Raw genomic sequence first — 19,537 nt, forward strand, 5'->3', positions numbered from 1 at the left:
TAATATGGTTCTACTGCCCGCCCTCCAGTACATATGTATGTGTTTTTGTATGTGTTCTTGTGCATGTGTGTATGTGTGTGGTATGATTATATCTGTTTTGACCTATGCAGAAGAGAAAGACTTTATTGAAAAACACTGAAAACAGTTAACAATGGAAAGTGGGTTTGGGAAGGGAGAATGTAGGAGGAGATTTCACTTTTCTTTATATACATCTGTATTGCTTGAATAGTTTACAAGCCTGTAATAACTGTTCAATTAGGAAATGAAGTATTGTATAATGTGATTTTTTTTGGATGCTTGAAGCACATACTTTTATATTTTAACCATTCTGGATGAAACTGCATAACATCTTGTTTTGCCATTTTATGCATATAGTATACTAAATATTTTTTCTTAGTCACTCAAGGCCTAATGAGATAGTCAGGGCTGCTTAAATATACTCAAAATAGATTTAGATTAAATGAGTTTTAACGCTTCCTTATAAATGTTTAAACTTTGACTTCTTAGGCAGGCCGTACTTTTTGTGTATTATCAATGTATCTGCCTCTAACAGTTCTTCCTATTTCTAATTTCTGCTGTAATCTTCTTTGACTTGGGAATGAAGCAACCAGCAACCTGGTTTAATTGTGTCTAAAAATAGTTCTGAATAAAAACAAGATAAATTAGTTCGAATGAAGGTTTTGAGAGACTTTGTGGGTAAAGTACATGAACTTTAGCTTACTGCTATTTGAACATCTTTTTTTTTTTTTTTTACTGTTTAGAGCTCTTTTTTTCTTCTTTGTTTACCTTTGTTTTCAGCTGTGTTTTAGTTGTTTGAGATGGCTTGATACATGAAGTTTGCCAAACCTAGGGATGTTTAAAAAGCAGATAACCCCTCAGTGTCGCTCTTCTAGAGAAACTTATTACAGCAGTAAGGAAAGGAGATAGGGTGTTTTAGGACAGGGTTATATAGGAAAAAAGCCCCTGAGCATCTGCATTTTCTTTCTGTTCCTTAATGGTAAGATGATTTTTGTCTTTGTTGACAAGTTAATAATTAACCCCATGTAACATAGTGTGCAGTGCATACACATCAGGCTGGGGTTCGAATCCTGGCTCTGTCATGTACTTAGCTAAGTGACCTTCCTGATCCTCAGTTTTCTTACATTTAAAGGCTTATTTTGCTTAATATTAGTACATATTTTATATAAATGCCTAGTTGACACATTCATAGATTAACTGGAGAAAATTTGTGTAATGTATCTGGCCCACAGTATTCAAATAGTGACTTATTATGGAGGATAATGTGAAATTTGAGATTTGTATAATGTATTATACTTTTTTATAACAAAACATTTTAGTTTTTCCTTTTATTTTTATAGAATTATTATCCTTAGTGCGGAAAACTTGAAGAACACACAAGGGGAAATTTTTTTTTAAAATCCTCTATAATTTCCTTACTCAGGAAAGGTCTCTATTAATATTTTATAGGTCTGTCATTCAATCTTTTTGCCATGTTCAAATACTACTTGCTTTATATCAATAGACTCAATGTTAAATCGTTCAAACAACCTTACAGGCATGGTGGTGTCTCAGTCTTCCCTTACTGGAAATGAGGCTGAGAGAGGTTAAGCTCGAATTGCTGGTCAGTGGTGGAGCTGGTGTTCATGATCGGGAGTGAGAAGGGGCTCCCCTCCCCACCCAGTTGGAAGCAGTCATCTCTCTTCATAATCAGTTTGCAATAATCTGTGATTATAAGATGTTTGATTAAGATTGCAAAGTAGATTTGGGCTTAATGCATGGTATTTCCGTGTATTATTGTAGTATAACGTTACTTAGGTGATATGCATGTTTGTAGCTCCGTAAACATTAAACTCTAATACTTGAGGTCAAAATGAGACTTTGTATTTCTCCAGCGTGATCCTAACTCTCTAAGCTGTAGAAAATCTGACTGTGGTGCTTGGAATACACTATATGTTCACTTTGGATGTTGGATTCCTGAGTGGTGTGGAAAATGATCTTAAAGTTGCTGTTTTATTGTACTCAGAAAAGGACTAAATCAGCCATATCCTTATTTTTATGATATTTTTGAAATTGTAATTTCCATGATCATGTGTTTTTAAGATAAGAAGTTATTATTTGGGTCAGTAAATGTTGCCTTTAATTTAAACATCCTGGAGCTTCCCTGATGGCGCAATGGTTAAGAATCCGCCTGCTAATGCAGGGGACATGGGTTCGAGCCCTGGTCCGGGAAGATCCCACATGCCGTGGAGCAACTAAGCCCATGCGCCACAGCTACTGAGCCTACACTCTGGAGCCCGCGAGCTACAACTACTGAGCCCACGCGCTGCGACTACTGAAGCCCGTGTGCCTAGAACCTGTGCTTTGCAACAAGAGAAGCCACCGCAATGAGAAGCCCGCGCACTGCAACCAAGAGTAGCCCCTGCTCGCCGCAAGTAGAGAAAGCCCATGTGCAGCAATGAAGACCCAACATGGCCCCCCAAAATTAATTAATTAAAAAAAAAATCCTAAAGCATTTACAGATTTATTTATAATCTTTAGAAACTCCCTGAAAAACTAGTTTGTATATTGTACTATATATACTGCCTATACAGTACCTGTAGGTACACACACACATAAATCTATTTCTTCGGGGGACTTTATCCTTTGTTACACTGTCATACTTGGACCTTTAGCTTAGGAGATTTGGCAGCCTGTTATTTCAGATATTTTGAAAATTGTACTGTCATGATTATAAGTATGTAATGAAGCTTGACTTCATGTTTTTTTGTATTGCTTTTTCATGATTTTTTTCAGAAGTAGGTTAAAAAAAATAATGTTAGTAGTTGACCTGAATATATCATCTAGACAGTTACAAAACATGTACCAATATTAAGCAAAATATTGTTTGAATTTAGACATTGTTAAAAAAAGAATTTGAATTTAGACATTGTTTGAATTTAGATATTGTTAAAAAAGAATTCCAGAAGAAATTCACTGTATTTGCTCTGTATTTGTAGCTGAGGGGCGTAGATCTTTTTGAGTTCTTTAGGTATTTATATATAACTTCAATATGCTGTAACTTTCAACTTGTTTAGGATTAAGTGGCTATAGTTTATATAAAGTTAATGAGGTGAATTAGATGTGATAATCTTAGAGGTGTGGAGTTGTTAAAGAGCTGGGTGTGTTTGGGGAAGAAATACAGTGTGCCTTGATTATGGAGTCCGTGGATGGGCAGTGGTTTAAGGAGATGTGTTTGGAATTCCACAATCACAGATGAGGACCAGACTGTCAAGGGTTGTTTTAGATACACTGGGATTTATCCTGTAGGTATCCAGTGTAGACATCCAGAAAGCATCAGGATGGGAGTTTAGCATCTAGGTGGTACCGGGGAGAGCGACATAGACAGAGGATTCATCATTTTGGGAAAGGATGTGATCACTCATGGGAGAACTTGATGACAGAGGGAGTGAAGACAAGGAGAGAGACCCAAGGGAACCCTGTTGGTAAAGGAGACCCTGAGATGGTGGTGTTCCTCTGTACAGGGGCTCTAGTGCTTATCCCTGTAGAAGAGGAATTTAGGCAGGGGCGGGGGGGTGGGTGAGGGGGTGGCAGGGGAAGAGGGGAAGAAGAGTCCAGGGCTTCAGAGTGTTTTTGGTGGCTGATCTGACCTCTTCCCAATAGGCTCTAGCCAGCTTTACACCCACTTTGCTTATACCCGTGCAGCTGGATGTGGCTGGAGAATACACCACCTCTGAATAGTTGTACTTTAAATTCCTGATCATGAACTTTAGGTGGGCTTTTAATGCTGCCTGGCAGTCATACCATATTATTCCTACTTCATTCATATCGGTGACTCTCTCAGTTCCCCTGCCTTTCTCAAACCTTCAGCATCTGTTTACCATATCAGTTCTCAGCTGATTACCATCTCCTTTTTTAACTGAGAAACTTGAAACATATTGCTTCCACGGACTAACAGACCCACTGTCAGTTCCTCCATCACATCAGCTGAACGCATGACCTCTGCCTGTTCCTGCCACACGTGAGCTATCTGCTCCCATGTAAAGCTAGCCCCCTCCTTGCGCACTAAGCTCTCTCTCCTCATACGCTCATAAACATTGCTCACTCAGCTCTCTGTTCTTTTCCTTGTCCTCAGTTTTCTTCCTCTAATGCATCATTCCCATCGTTATACCATGTGCTGTTATTTCTCTCATCAGATGAAACAATACTTCATTTGACTCTGCTCCTCTTGTCGGCAGCTGTTCCATTTCTCTCTTCCCTTTTGCAGTAAATCTCCTCCAAGGAGTTGTCTGTACTCACTGTCTTCAATTTCTCCTCTTCCACTTTTCTTTTAAATTCACTGTAGTCAGACTTTCAGCCCCATGACTTCAATTTAACATTGGCAGAAAGTCAATTTAAAATTTGCTTTTAAAATCATAAGTTTTATTTGAAGCGGAGTGTTATTCACAGCACTTTAATTTCCTTTGCTAAGTATAATATATTTAGAGAAATGTGTAGATTTACCATCCATCCATAGTTGCTATGGTTATATCATAAAGAGGTATTAAAATGGTAACAAATTTTAATTGCTGTTGTATCATATTGGGTATCATACTTGCTGGCTTTGTACTATTGGGCTCCATATGTCTTTTTTGGTGACTGTTCCTTAATCTTTCCTACTACTAAGAAGTTGTCTAGTTTTGACCAAGCAGATGGTTTCAAGTTTCTCTCTAATATGTTGAATGAAGTTGTGAATGAATAACTGAGCTGAGTGAGCATGAAGACAGTTAGCATGCAGGAAGTTTAGTGTAGAAGGACAATAAACTATTCAGCAAAGTTAATGCGATGTATAATTAATGATATCCATAATTGATAATGAGTTATATGCTTTAGCTTTAGTTGTCTGTTAAAAGTTCTTCTGAGGATATGGAGTTGCACTAGAATTCTTTTAAAATTCTCTAATTATGATCCCTCAAGGCCACCTTCTTTCATGCAAGGATTATAAAAAATCTAGGTCTTCAGTTGGTTATACCTATGAAACTGAGAGCCAGATTAGTTTGCTCAAAAATATTGAATATGATCAATTTGTTGTTGTTTTTCAGTCTTTTATATAATTGTAACATATATAATAAGAGACATTCACCTGAGTGAGTAGTCTTGTGGACAGGTTATTGGTTATATCTGGCATAGTTGCCCAAATGCCATCACTTTATTTCCTGCACAAGGAAACATGGAAATCCAAGTTAGCCAGAGGAATGTTACTACAGGGAGAGATTTGAATTCAGGTGTTGTTATGCTTGGCAAGTTACTTATGACATACCTACCAAATGATCCCAATAGACCATACTCGGGAATTACTGGACATTGTCTTGTAACAGCATATTCTTTCCATTCAACAAATATAATTCCACGAACAAAATATGGTTGTAGACTAATGTGGTAGCGGGGGAAATGAAAAAAGCAAGGAATGATTGAAAAACAATATTCAGAAATTAGTGAGAAATTACATGTAGAGGGGTGAAAGAAAAAGAAATGTGAAAAATGACTCTAAGCTCTTGAACTTAGGGTCTGGCTTGGTGATGCTATTGGTGGAAATAGGTAAATTAGGAAGCGTTTCTTGAAAGAAAAAAAATGTTTCACTACTTTAAAGTTAAGAATATGTTTAATCGGCATGCTTCCTCTTGGTGTGAATGAATTCTCTGCATAATGTGAATTGTATTACACCAACATAAAAGAATTTCTTTATCGTATTCCCACCCTAAAGGATATTACCGAACTTTACCAAACCTGTGGTTGCTATTGTATCCTCATATATTCCATTTTATACTCCCTGCCTGCCCCTCTCCATAGATGGTATTTCAGGAACTAGTCTTAAAACCATGTACAGTTCTAATGTAGCTGGCAAAACTCTAACCCCATTGAAAACAGGAATTCAACATAAAGTAGCATTATTTCCTTATTTTGACAGAGATTATAATTAGCATTTTAGGACTTACGGTAGTATCTGTTGACAGTTCTGAGGTATACACTTAAGAATGACTCACTATCCTGACTCACTTGTTCAAGTTCACTGTCATTCAGAAGCCCTTTTATTCTGCTGTTCTTTTTCTGGCTTTTATTTTTTTCCTGATGAATAGAATTATTGTAGTAAGTCTCACATTGCTGAATATAACCTTTGTTTTCTCTTAATTGGTGTGTATATGCCACGCCTCTAGGCATAGTCAAGCCTTTTGCTTACGATGGCTGGCATTTTGTTGTTTAGTCTCGGCAGGAAGTACGGTAGGGTGAGAGTTGGTAGTGTGTAAGAGCCGTGAGACAGCAAGCTCTGTGGTTAATAGGGTGAATGTGTAAATACTGTATCATTTACTTCAGCGAAAATATGCACCTATTGTTTGGGAATGTACTATAACTTTAGCTGTACCCAATTAAAGCCTGTTCCAGGAAGTACCATCAGGTCTCGTAAATATTTCTGCTCAACAATTGAGCTGGCCCATTTATTTCAAAGAATATTTGATCAAACAAAATTCCAGGGAAGTAAATAGTCCTTGAGTTTGTGATAGGAGCTGACCAGTAGCTTAAGACTAGATGAATAGACCTAAACAATCCATTATAGAACTACTTACGGATGTTAACATACAGTTAGATGCCCAAGATTTGGAGACTGAGAGGCCTGGGTGTGGTTTGTGGCACCACCACCTTATGGCTGTGTAATGGCCAGTGCCACCCTCCCTAAGTCTGCAGTGGTTCCTATGTCACCAGGGTTTTGATTAGGATTAAATTAGGAAGTTCTCGTTAGTTCATTTAGTCATTCAGTAAGTTTAGTGAGCATCAGTTTGGTGTCAGGCACTGTATCACCACTGGTTTACAGTGGAAAATAAAATGACATGGACTGACCTCTGGGTCCAGTGGAGAAGACAGAAAGCAAGCAAACAAACAGATAATTTACAGTTGCGGTATTTCTGTCAGGAAGATATCAAGGCACCGTAAGAGGACCACTGAAGGGGCAGCTCCTAGGTTGACAAGGGAAGAGTGGCAGGAGTCAGCCAGCCAGTCAGCATAGAGGGGAGAGCTCCGGCTGGAGCGAACAGAATATTCCATGGTCCTGACTCAAAAAACAGAGGTGGGGTGGTGGCGGTGTTACTAGGAACTGAAAGTCGGCCTGCGTGGGTTGGAGTATTGCTCGCAAATGGTGAAGAGTGGGATAGATAGCTGTGGCTGACCTGTGTGGTGCCTGGCCCAGGGGGCGTGATTAGTGTCAGCTGCTATCATTGTTCTTATTATAATGATCCTTTCCTTTATGTAGAGGTTACTTTATGGGCTGTCAGTTAAAGCCTTGAAGGAAGCTAGTAACTTCCCAAGTAGATGCCATGAAGTCAGTGCATTAAACTCGTGTATGCTGCTTAGAGAGGGCTCAGGCCCTCACTCAGAGCTTGTTGGTGATTATTTTTCATACTGTTCACATAAATTTAGTTACTTGAGTTTTATAACAGCCTAGAAGTAACAAATTGGGGCATGAATTTAGAGGTTCTCCAAAAGACAGAAAGCAGTTACAGTGTAATAAAAATAAAATTTAAAGTGATTAGTGATGGTTAAAAATGTGAGATGATGAAATCTTTTTTTCAGATTTATTGAGGTATTGTTTCCATACAGTGTAATGAATCCACTTGCAGCATAGCTTGATGAATTTTCATAATTATATATAGTCACATAGCCAACCATATCCTGCTATAGAAAAGTTCCATCAAGAATCCTAAAAATTCTTATTTTCTTGTGTTTCTCTGCCTTGGCCGCCAGCCTCAAGCAGCCACTAATCTGCTTTCTGTCACTATAGTTTTGTGTTTTCTAGAATTTCGTGTAAATGGAGTTGTATACTATGAAGTCTTTTGGTTTGACTTCCTTTTGTTCATGTTATTGCACGTATTAGTAATGTGTTCCTTTGTATCATTTTGTCGACTGAAGAAAAATTGCGCAACCTAAAAGTGGAGAACTATGTTTTATTCAGTGGACATACTGAGGACTTCAGCCTGGAAGACAGGCTCTCAGGTCGCTCTGAGGGACTCTTCCGAAGAGGTAAGTGAGGAGCCAGGATATGTAGGAGTTTTGAAGCAAACCAGGTAGTTGGACATCAAAAGCTTTCAGCTAATTAAAGAAAAAACAAGCACCTCAAGTTAATGAATTTAGCCAGTCTGGGCTTCTTGAAGTCATTCCTTTGATATGCACCTTAACTAGCTAGGGCCAGTGTCCTGTTTTTCTCCATCCTGAATTCCCTCAGGGTGCACAGTTGGGGGCTGCTGCAGTGGCTGAAGGCTTGATGGCCACAACATCCTTCATTTACTGATAAATCAGGACATTCTTTGCTGACAGTTTAGTAGTATTCCAAAGTAGAGATTAACCACAATTTGTTTATCCATTCACCAACTTATGGACATTTGGGTTGTTTCTCATTATTGGCTATTATGAATAACACTTGTATGAACATTCACATAAAAGTTTTTATGACTGTATGCTTTCGTTTTGGGTAAATACCTTTTGGATAAATAACTAGGAATTGGATTACTGGGTCATATGGTAAAGTTAATGTTTAACTTTTAGAAGCTGCTTCTACTCTTTCCTAATGGGGCTGTACCATTCTGTATTCTCACAGCCCTGTGTGAGGGTTCTAGGTGCTCCACACCCTCTTCGAGCTTGGTATTGTTCATCTTTTTAGCTTTAGCTGTGGTGGATCTCAGTGTGATTTTAATTTGCATTTCTCTGATAACTAGTGATGTTGAGCATCTTTTTATATGCTTATTGGCCCTTCGAATATCTTCTTTGTTAAGATATCTGCTTGGTATTTTAAGTGTCTGTTAAATCTTTTGCCCATTTAAAAAACGTGCTGTTTATCTTCTTATTTAGTTGTAAGAATTCTTTTTATATTCTGGGCACAAGCTCTTTGGCAGATACTTTACAAGTATTTTCGCTATCTGTGGCTTGCATTTCGTTTTCTTAACTATATTTTTTTGAAGTTGAGATTTTAGCTTTGATGCTCTATTTTAATTTTAATAAGATCTATTTTATAAATATTTCTTTTATAGTTTGTGCTTATTTTAGTTAAAAGAAATCTTTGTCTAACCCAGGGTCACAAAGATTTTCTCCTGTGTTTTCTTCTAGAAGTCCCATAGTTTTTGCTGTACGTATAGATCTGTGATTTATTTCAAGTTAATTTTTGTGTACTGTTCGAGGTAAGGGCCAAAGTTTATTAAATTTCTCCCCATATAGATACCTAGTTATTCCAGCACCATTTATTGAAAAGACTGTCTTTTCCCCATTGAATCATTTAGACTATGAGACTTTGCTATCATTTGTAACCATCTTCTTTCACCAAGAATTTAAGCTTGACAACAGTGCTTATTCAAATATAAATAAATCCATCTTGTATTCTTACTGGTAAGTATATATTTTAGGATGTTATAAGAACAATGAAGGGAACTGCTTTTCAGGGCTAATTCAGACTAATGAGGGGGTGTTTGTTGGTAATGTAGAAGTGATGGTAACTTCTTAGAATCTGTCAAGTTCTAAGGAGGAAGGTTCAGTAACCAGTTATATATAGGAAAGTGATTTAGAAAAATATTAGTGTGAAGGTGGGCTTGCTTATATTCACAGACTCTAAAAGGAGACCTGAATCAATAAAAGAAAAATCTACAATGGCTATTGATTTTAATGAGAAAGAAAAGATAAAGGAATTTACACAAAATGAAGTAGCTGCTTAAAGGTGCTCTTTGAGTTCAAGGGCTTGAATGAAAGGTAGAAGAAAAGATTTGTAACCAGTAATGAATGAAAAGAGTAGTAAGTACTTACAAAACCAGTGTCAGGAAGGATCAAGCGCAGATGAATTGACATCTGTGAATAGTGTGGAGCATGTCAAAAACATCTTAAGAAGCATAATTTGGTACCTGAAGGTCACTAATGACCAGATAGGCCTGCTGTTCAGGGCAGGTCATGTTGTGTAAACGTGAGAGTGAGAGAGAGAGAGAGAGAGAGAGAGAGAGAGCGCGAGCATCTGAGTCCCAGACTCTTTTGCATCCAACTGCTTTTCTGTTTGGTCAAAGCAAAGTTATCTTCAAACAGATAAGGGAATGGACAGAAATGAGACGTAGTTGAAGCCCAATGTAGGTTAGAAGGTGGTAACACCCTTTAAGTCAGGACTTTAGGTTAAGTCGAGTAATATAGTCTTGGATGGTTTTGTAGTAATTGTGAATAGTCTTGTAAGGGTAATAAAACATGGAGAAAGTACCTGAAGAATGGACTCAGAGGGGGAGAAAGGGGAGACTCTGGTAATTAGAAATGATTGAGTTTCATGATAATTTGAATCAGAATTCTAGCTTGATTTTATTAAATAATGGCTTATGAATGCATTTAAAAGGAAGCAATCTTTAGGAGCTTTTCTGGGTATAATAAGAATAAACTAATGCAACCTCCTTCTTTGTTGTTGTCACTGAATAGACCACCTAAGGAAATGTTAGAGATAGGTTTTATTTGGGTGTTAGAAAGGTATGTGATAAAGTCTTCTATGATGCCACCATAGACTAGAAGTAATTGGTCATGTGAGGATTTTATAATGATTGATGGATCATGTTTAAAGTAATTTATTTACATCAGAGTGAAGGTCTTTGCCAGTGTGTCCTAGGGTCTTAGCTTATTCAACAACTTTTTGGTGGCTAGAATAAAAACTCAGTTATAATCATTGGATTTATGATGGAAGGAGGAGGGTACAGAGTTGACGAAGCTTATAAGATTATGAAATGGAGATTTACAAAGATCTTACAGGCTAGAATAGTGGACTAAAATGAAAAAAAGCTTGACTAAAAAAGATAAAATGTCAACCTCTACATAGCAATTGAGACAGCTCCTAAGAGGAGGTTGAGAGATGTTACATATATGCTAAATTGGAGCGCATTACGTTGACTTGCCAGCCTGGTTTGGTTGCAGATCAAGGGCGGTAATAGAGCTGTGGTTCTCCTCACCTCAGACTTTTTCTGGGCTGTCATGTTGGATTTAGGTGTCACATTTCAAAGGGGACTTTAATAAAATGTCATGTGTGCAGTGTGAATATATCAGTGATTTGTATTTATGGGTTGTCATGTGCAAAAGCCCAATTTTGTTTAGAACTAAAAGGAAAACATTTCTAATAATAATAATTAGAACGTTTTAAGATGGAAGGGGATGACTTGTGAGCTTGTGAGAGTTCACCTCTGGAAGCATTGAAGGTCACTGCATTTAGAGTGACCACTTATTAAGAATGTTATAGAGGGAAGGTCATCATTTGGGGGAGGTTGAGCTGGATACATTTTGAGGTTCCCTTTAATCCCTTTAACTTTTCTTTTTAATTTTGATTTTTACTTAGGTACCTACACAATCAATTTTATCAATCTTAAAGACTTTATTCATAATTAGTGTCTTATGTTTATATGGCACTTAAAAGTTCTGGAATGCTTTTATGAGCCTGATTAAATGGGATGTTTGCAAGAATTCTACAGGTTGGACAGGAGATTTTTACAATTTTAGACAGCTGTATCTTAATTTAGAATATGGCTTCTGGGTTCTCGACAGTCTGGGCTCTGGCACCTGGCACCTGGCACCTGGCACCTGGCTGCGAGACCTTTGGAAATTTCTGAATGCCTTTGTTTTCCTCATCTGTAATTTGGTGATAATAATAGTGACTAGACCGTAGGGTTGTTTGAGTTTACATATGATCATTGCTTGAGAATATACGCCTAGAACATTATGCTTAGCTTAGAGCAGTACCTGACACGTTGTAGACGTTTAGTAAATGTTAGCTAAGCACTTGTTCTTATCACCGTGTATCTCTTGTACAGGTAAGGAGACTGAAGCTCACACAGGTTGTGGCCCAAGTTTACATCAATAATAAGTGGTAGAGAAGTTATTAAGAATTCTGTTGAATTGGATTTAAAAAATGGGGTAAAATTACTGGTATATGGACAAATTTGTGAAACAATATTGATTTCACTTTAATTTATTAAGACTTTTGTGAAATTATTGACCGTAGATTTTAGGAAAGCTAGGGTTTTTGTGGGTGTTTACGTATATACACACATTCCAGACATAATTCAGTAGGAAGGCCTTTTCTAAAGCATATTATAAATAAAGATAACCACATTTCCCACAAGATTTGTGGTGCTTGATAGGGTTTGAAGGGAAGTAGGCAATTAACTTTGGTTTCTGTTGGCTTTCCTAGTGCCAAGCAGCTTGAGCTTCTGATTTCTAGATGTGCTTAGATTTCTCGAGGAACATAAGTCAAACTGAAGGCATCTCCTAGAAGAAAAATCCACATCGGCTCTCATTTATAATATTGAAGTAAACAGAAGAATGATCTCACCAAAACTCTGTTCTATCTTTAGATAATCACCTCTTAGAATTAGTTCATTAAATGCTATGTAGTTTTCTGGTCTAGTTAGAAACAGTTTAAGTTGTGTAGTAACACATCTCTTAGGGTAAGGATACTTTTATTCATTTACAGGGTTGTAAACATCTTGAGGGCAGATACTGTGTTTCAGTATTCTATGCTCCGCAGTACTTGCAAAGAGCTTTGCACATAGTGAGTCTGTGAAGTTGTCAAAGCATTGATGGCTTTATTGGAAACCAAAGAACCCATTAAATTGGTTGTATTAAAAATGGTCAGTTAAAGTAACTTGCCATTCACAGTGATCTGTTGCCATTCACAACAGATTATAAATGTAATCTATTTGTCAGCAAGTTTATTAAAGTTATGTTCTTGAAAAGGACTGCAGTTGGCAAAAAAAGCAGTTGGCAAGATCAGTGTCATAAGGAAGATATGAGTTTAAATGAAAAAAATACCCTCTAAAGGGCTTTAAGGGCATTTCAAAAACATTATAAACGCAAGTTTATAATGTTTTGTGGAAGAGAATTTTTCCCCCCGGCCGGGTGGGGGGGGGGAGGGGGATGGTTCAGGCAGTAATGCGAGCCACGGGGGCAGCAGGTGAAGCTTCCCTTGCTTGCCGGCCGCTCACCTCCTGCTGTGCGGCCCGGTTCCTAACTGGCCGCAGACAGTCCACGTGGGCGGGGCGGGTTGGGGACCCCCTGGTGTAAGACATCCATTACAAAACCACCCAGATTTGTCAGCAATAAAAATCCCCTCTGGTAAGTAACTGATAGGAAAGTTGTAGTGTGAGTTGCTGAGGCAGATTCTCCTGTCAGTTTTGTTATTTGGCTTGTGCTTATTTTTAAAGTATGTGAACCAGCCCTAAATAGCATAAAATATAATGTATTATCCTTTGTTTAATTTTTGCAGTTCTCAGTAAAGCGCTGATCCTTTTACAGATTATTGTGGTAGAGGGCCTAGTTTTCTAGCCATATACCGAGAAAATAGAATATAGACCCTTAATCTCCTCTTCCTGCGCTGACACAGACCCCCTGCCTGCATGGGCTGCTGGAGGTGAAAGTATTCATTGGTTTTCATTTGGTCACAGGAAAGAAGAAGTTTTGCATTTGACAATAGTTTCTATCTCTTTGAATTTCTGTTCTTCCTTTCCTTCCTTTAGAGCAGTAAAGACAACTGGAAGGTGAATCCATTCCATCAGGAAAAGCTGAGGTGGCCTTGCACTTGAGAGGTCTCTGGAGACTAAAATAAGGGACCATCTGCTTGTGCAGAAGCAGCTATGTTGGAGCAGTAGTAAATCTTAAACCTTTTCCTGAGAAAGGATTTTTCTCCTATTAATTATCTTTACAGTTCTTAAAACTTTTATGGGTTATGTTTTGATAAGGTGGCACATGTACATGGTAAACAATTCAAGGTGTACTGAAGGTTATCCAGTGAGAGATAAGTGTCCTTTCCACTCATCTCCCCCAGGACATCCGCCGTTAACTTTGTGTATTTATGTACATCCCTGACCCCCGTAGTGTGTTATACACACTGTTCTGAACCTTGCCTTTTTTCTCCCCTCTAGTATACCTTGGAGATGAATCCAAATCAAATCAGTACAGAATATTGCTTCATGATTTTTAACAGCTGAATTGATGAACATTTATGTCGTTTCCAATCTTTTTTGCTGCATTGTGAAGTTGGTCATGCTTATTTACTCATAAAAGAGGAATTTGGTTTACTGTTCTAAATGCATTCTGTAATTTCAGATAGTTTACTCAATGAGTAGGTAATAGTGCTTTCTAAGAAATACTTTCCACAATGAGAAGGATGGCAGGTCTTTTATGTAAAATGTATTTTTATAGTCAGTCTCCTGGAGTGTGTGGAAATTGGCATAACTCATCAAGTACAGTATTCTGGAAGAGGCTTTGTCCCATTTAATGACTTCTTAAAAGAGTTTTATTCTTCGACTGCTGTGTAAAAAAAATGACTTAGAACCTGATTGAACCTGTGTATAAGTTTTTGAGGTAAATTGAGGGTGAGGCATTGGAGTGGGAATGGGATTTATAGGTTACTGTCAAGAAACCTTAAATGTAAATTTTCAGGATCTCCAGACAAGTGTTAACTGGAGCCTAATGGCAGCCCTTTCCCCTTTTCTCTCATCAGTCAGTTGCATTTAAGACTTGTTTTGTTTTTGTCTTTAAATCTTGAATGTAATGGTTCAAGTTTCTTTTGGAAATCTATACGCTACTACTGCTATTTTTCTCAAATATGTTATATTCATTATTAGGAAATTAATGAATACATTATATAGGCACTTCATAATATTAAAGGAAAATATATTTGGATGTGATGAGACTTGTTTTTAAAATTTGTGTTTTGAGCAGAATTTTACATCATTAATAAAAGACTTACAATTACCATTCTCTTAGTCATTCAATTCTGAATGACCCAGGTAGTAATGAATGAATACCTCGGTAATAATGATATGTTAATGTATCAAAAGATGAGTTGTTGGTAAGTTTATTTCATTTTATTTATGGCCTCAAACTAATTTTTAATCCCCAAATCTTTTCCTTTGCTTATTTTCCTGTGTACGCTTAACTTTTGCACCAAGAGATTACCTTCTGTTCCAGTGGATGGGTGGGATATTATGAAAAGAGAAGGGGAAGGAAAAATGATAAAAGTTAAAAGACCTGTCTTCCCTGCCCAACATGACTGTTGCCATAGGTGCTATTGAAATAGCTGTACTGTCACCATGGACTCCAGCTTTTTATTAGAATGTCACGGCTTTGTCCACTTGTCCAAATGGTGAGTTTCCACCATTCTTGTAAGACCTGGGTCAGATGTTGCCTTGTAGGTAAAGTCTTTTTCTGACTTTGCCTTTTTCCTATTGGCTTCTCTGTAGCATTTAAAAAAGATATCTGTTGAGGGGCATTTATCACATTATTTACAGCTGATTATTTTTCTGACTCAGAAAACTGATTTTTAAAAATAAATTTATTTATTTATGGCTGCGTTGGGTCTTTGTTGCTGCACGTGGGCTTTCTCTAGTTGCGGTGAGCGGGGGCTACTCTTTGTTGTGGTGCGCAGGCTTCTCATTGTGGTGGCCTCTTTTGTTGCAGAGCACGGGCTCTAGGTGCACGGGCTTCAGTAGTTGTGGCACATGGGCTCAGTAGTTGCGGCTCACGGGCTCTAGAACGCAGGCTCAGTAGCTGTGGCACGCGGGCTTAGTTGCTCCGCGGCATGTGGGATCTTCCCGGACCAGGGCTCGAACCTGTGTCCCCTGCATTGGCAGGCGGATTCTTAATCACTGCGCCACCAGGGAAGTCCTGAAAACTGTGATCTTTTTGAAGAATTATGTTTTATCCATATGTATTCACAGTGCAATGGCAATAAATTATGCTCAGTAATTTTTGAATTAATACATATTGGAAGACTTAATCCACCTCATTTTTCCAAGGGAAAGCTGGTATTTATATTCTTAATCTGACCTTCATTCACTTACATGATTGATTATTAGATATTTCAAATGGAATTTTTAGGTATCCATAGAGATACAGCAGAGTCATTTTGCTGACTGTAGATGACTCTTCAAAAATTGTTTCATAGCTTTTCATCTAAAACCTCATAAAAAAGACTGAGGAGCAAGTCTTTTCTAGTCAGCATACTCTTTTATTAAAAAACTTAAAATGTGTTTGGAAAATTAAAAAAAATTTTTTTTCTAACATATATCAATATTATATCTTTATATTTTTTATAAAAGCATATTTTATAATAAAAGTAGTATATGCCTATTATTGACCATTCAAAAAATACAAAAGTGCAAAGAAAAAAATAAAATTATTCATATTTCTTCCTTTCAGAGGTTAAAATGTTACCATTTTGGTGCATTTCATTTCAGTCTTTTTTTCTGTTCATGGTGTTTTTGTTTGTTTGTTTGTTGATGATTTGGTGCTTGGTGTTGGGATAACTGTAGGCTTCCGCTGGCACACTTCTGGTGAGATCCATCAGTTAAGACCTCTGTGGGTCACCTCTAGAGGGGCTCATGCTGTGTTACTGTAGCAGGCCCCTCAATTCAGAAGTACTTCCAAAATATTGCCAGGTTGTTTTCTTTTTGAAGCCATTCAATTTTTTGTTTTGCTCAGTTTTTCTTCACCCCCCTCCCCCCACCCCATCTGATTTGGTGCGTTGGTGACAGTGCATAGGGACAGGTGCCGGCCAGGCAGTGGGGCTCCCTCTGCGGCAGGTGACCAGCTCTCTCACTCACACACGGGCTGGTTCACACTCACACCTCAGGGACCTGCTGGTGGTTATATGCCGTGGCCTTTAGGATAACTTGCTCCAGTATTGAAACTGAAATGTTAAAAACTGACGAATACCAAGGATGAGCTGGGGCAAATCCTAGAGAGCAAATCCTGAGGAACCTTGTCTTCGAAGAGTAGACAGAAGGGAAGGAATTAACACAAAATATTGAGAAAAAGTAGCAAGGGAGGAAGAAGAAGAACCGAGGGCAAGGTGTACAATGTAGGCAGAGTTTCAAGACCAAGGAAATATTTTGCATTGTTCAGTCCAGCTGAGCTGTCACAGGAACGATCCCCTCCTCTTTCAGGCCTTCCTCGACTCACTCAGCCAGCCTCGATTGCTCTCTCTGTTTTGCTCTCACAGCGCATGGCGTGTCCTTCTCCTGCAGCCTTTGTCGCCATGTGGCATGAGTCCCCCGCTGCTTGCCAGGCTCCCCGAGCGGCTCGCTCTGCGCCATGGTCCTGGGCACCTGGCTGGCCCTCCATCAACGCTGCTGAATAAACACATGGCTACATACACTGTGCCTACTTTCCCAATTTTTAAAATTTTGTCCAAGGGTAAAGCTAAGGAAACTTTATTACCTACTCTGCTGGTAGCCAACAAAATGCCAAAAATGCAGAAGATTTGTTTCTTGGTCCTAGATGGTTATTTATTGAAGTTAGGGTAATATTAGTGTACTACTGTGCTGATGTTTCTCTAACCCAGCTTGAAAATGCTTTTACTTATATTTTGGTATTTGTATAAGTCAAGAGTTAAGAATTTGTGAAGGTGTTTGATCTTCCTTTAAATTATACACATTTATGTTCCAAGATGATATTCAGATTGGATTGATAGAATGCTTTTAGTAAGTGGATGTTTTGTGAAGCATCTGTGCCACCATTGAAACAATGATGTGAGAACTTCACTGCCCATTCCCTTAGCTTTGGTGAACAATGTCTATTTTGTTTTATTAAGGTGTCTTTGTCAGGGAAATACTGAAATCTTTGTACAATGTTTATATACTACCAAATGCCAGTAGGAGATGTGTTGGGAATATTATTTTTTAAAGTTTGGTATACTTTAGAGCTAATGAATCTTTACTCTGAAGAAAATCATGTGTTGTATATAGAAAAAAATAAAGACGTGGTTGAAAGGGTTTGTAAAAAAGAAAAAAAGTGTAGGACTGGATTATAGTGAATAGACGGTATGAATGAAAAACCATGTAAGATGAGACTGGTGTGGAGCCCCTGCTTCCTTGTTTCCTGCCCAGGGTCTGGCAGTTGGTAACTAGTAAAGCATTAAAAAAAAAAAAAAAAAAAAAAAGCTTAATTGTATAATTGTATCTAGTTGTATATGAAAACAATAGTTAGCTGCCTCAATTTAAACTTTAGAAAAACTTGCTTCCTTGTTTATAATAATCAGATACTGTGAAAATGCATTTTATATCCTTAAAACTCTATGGCAGCTTTATGGAATCAGTGAAGTGAAACCTTGGAAGCTTGGGTACCTGAAAGTGTACAGGAATAAGTAACTTTGGAAAGTAATCATTTTCAGATCTAGGAAGACTTTTCTTTTTATTGGAGTAGGATATTCACTGTGGAAACACAAGAACAGTAGTTTCGAGCACACTGGAGTCAACTAACCCACTTCCTGGTGACTGTGCACCAGTTTCTAGGTAGTGTAGACCTTATTAGTTTAGACACACCACACACACACACACACACACACACACATTTTCTCTCTCTCTCTCTCTCTCTGGCATAATGGGCAGGTGGACACAGACTTTGGAGCCTTTCAGATGTGGGTTTGAGTTGAGCTCTGATGATAATTTAGCCTTGGACAAGTTGCTTGACCTCTATGTTTCATTTTTGTCATCTGCAAAAAGTAAATGGTAATAGGGTTGTTTGAATATTAAATGAGGTTTTCTGTACACCTAGCACAGTGCCTAATAGGTATTAAAAGCTCAGCAAACAAGTGTGCATTGTTAACAGGCAGGATAAACTGTTCTTCCTTCCTGAGTGATCTTCATTTTCTCCACAGCTTTTCTGGCCTCTTTTCTCTTCAGAAACACATTGGCTTCCTATTGACTGTAGGGTATTTCCTTGGCCTCTTGCCCTTGTTTAATGCTATTTTGATGATACCTGTTGACAGATCCTCTTGATAAACCTTTGTTCATTTGCTTGCTATTTTATTTATTCAAAGACCATGTGGAGTGATTAAGAGCGCTCTGAAGCCTTATTGTCTTGGTCTGAATGCCAATTCTCCAACTTCAAAGCTGTGTGATCCTTGCAAGTTCATTAACCTAACAATTTTCTTGTCTCTTAAATGAATGATAATGATACCTACCTCGTAGTTTAGATGTGAAGACATTAAATGAAATAATACACATAAGACTTTTAGATTGTGCAGAATAAGTGCTAGCTATTACTTATGAGCCTGGCTCTTTGTTGGTACTTAATGCATCTAGACTCCTGATCAGTGACTACCCCTGTATGTATAGCAGTTTTGATGTTTGTTGTGTAATATGTATAGATCATGTTGTTAGGATTTGTTAGGTGAGGTGTGTTGTATGTTGTGAGAGTTACGTGGTGTTGTGTCAGAGTTTAGAGCTCTGTCTCTTTTTTTTAAAAAAATAGATTATTTATTGGCTGTGTTGAGTCTTCGTTGCTGTGTGCGGCTTTCTCTGGTTGCGGCGAGCGGGGGCTGCTCTTTGTTGCAGTGCGAGGGCTTCTCATTGCGGTGGCTTCTCTTGTGGAGCACAGGCTCTAGGCGTGTGGGCTTCAGTAGTTGTGGTATGCGGGCTTCAGTAGCTGTGGCTCGCGGGCTCTAGAGCACAGGCTCAATAGTTGTGGCACACGGGCTTAGTTGTTCCGAGGCATGTGGGATCTTCCTGGATCA

General features: G+C 38.2%; 1 protein-coding gene and 1 long non-coding RNA gene across 17 annotated transcripts in view; both read left to right on the plus strand.

The window, feature by feature from the left end:
• Positions 1–19,537, plus strand: part of USP6NL (USP6 N-terminal like) — a 193,265-nt gene that overhangs the window by 92,186 nt on the left and 81,542 nt on the right. The window lies entirely within an intron of this gene.
• Positions 3,624–17,962, plus strand: LOC125963547 (uncharacterized). Its single transcript, XR_007475636.1, has 2 exons — positions 3,624–8,046; positions 9,127–17,962. It is a non-coding gene; the product is annotated as an uncharacterized LOC125963547 (long non-coding RNA).

The sequence above is a fragment of the Orcinus orca genome, chromosome 2, assembly GCF_937001465.1.
Source record: "Orcinus orca chromosome 2, mOrcOrc1.1, whole genome shotgun sequence".
In the NCBI taxonomy this organism is placed as follows: Eukaryota; Metazoa; Chordata; class Mammalia; order Artiodactyla; family Delphinidae; genus Orcinus; species Orcinus orca.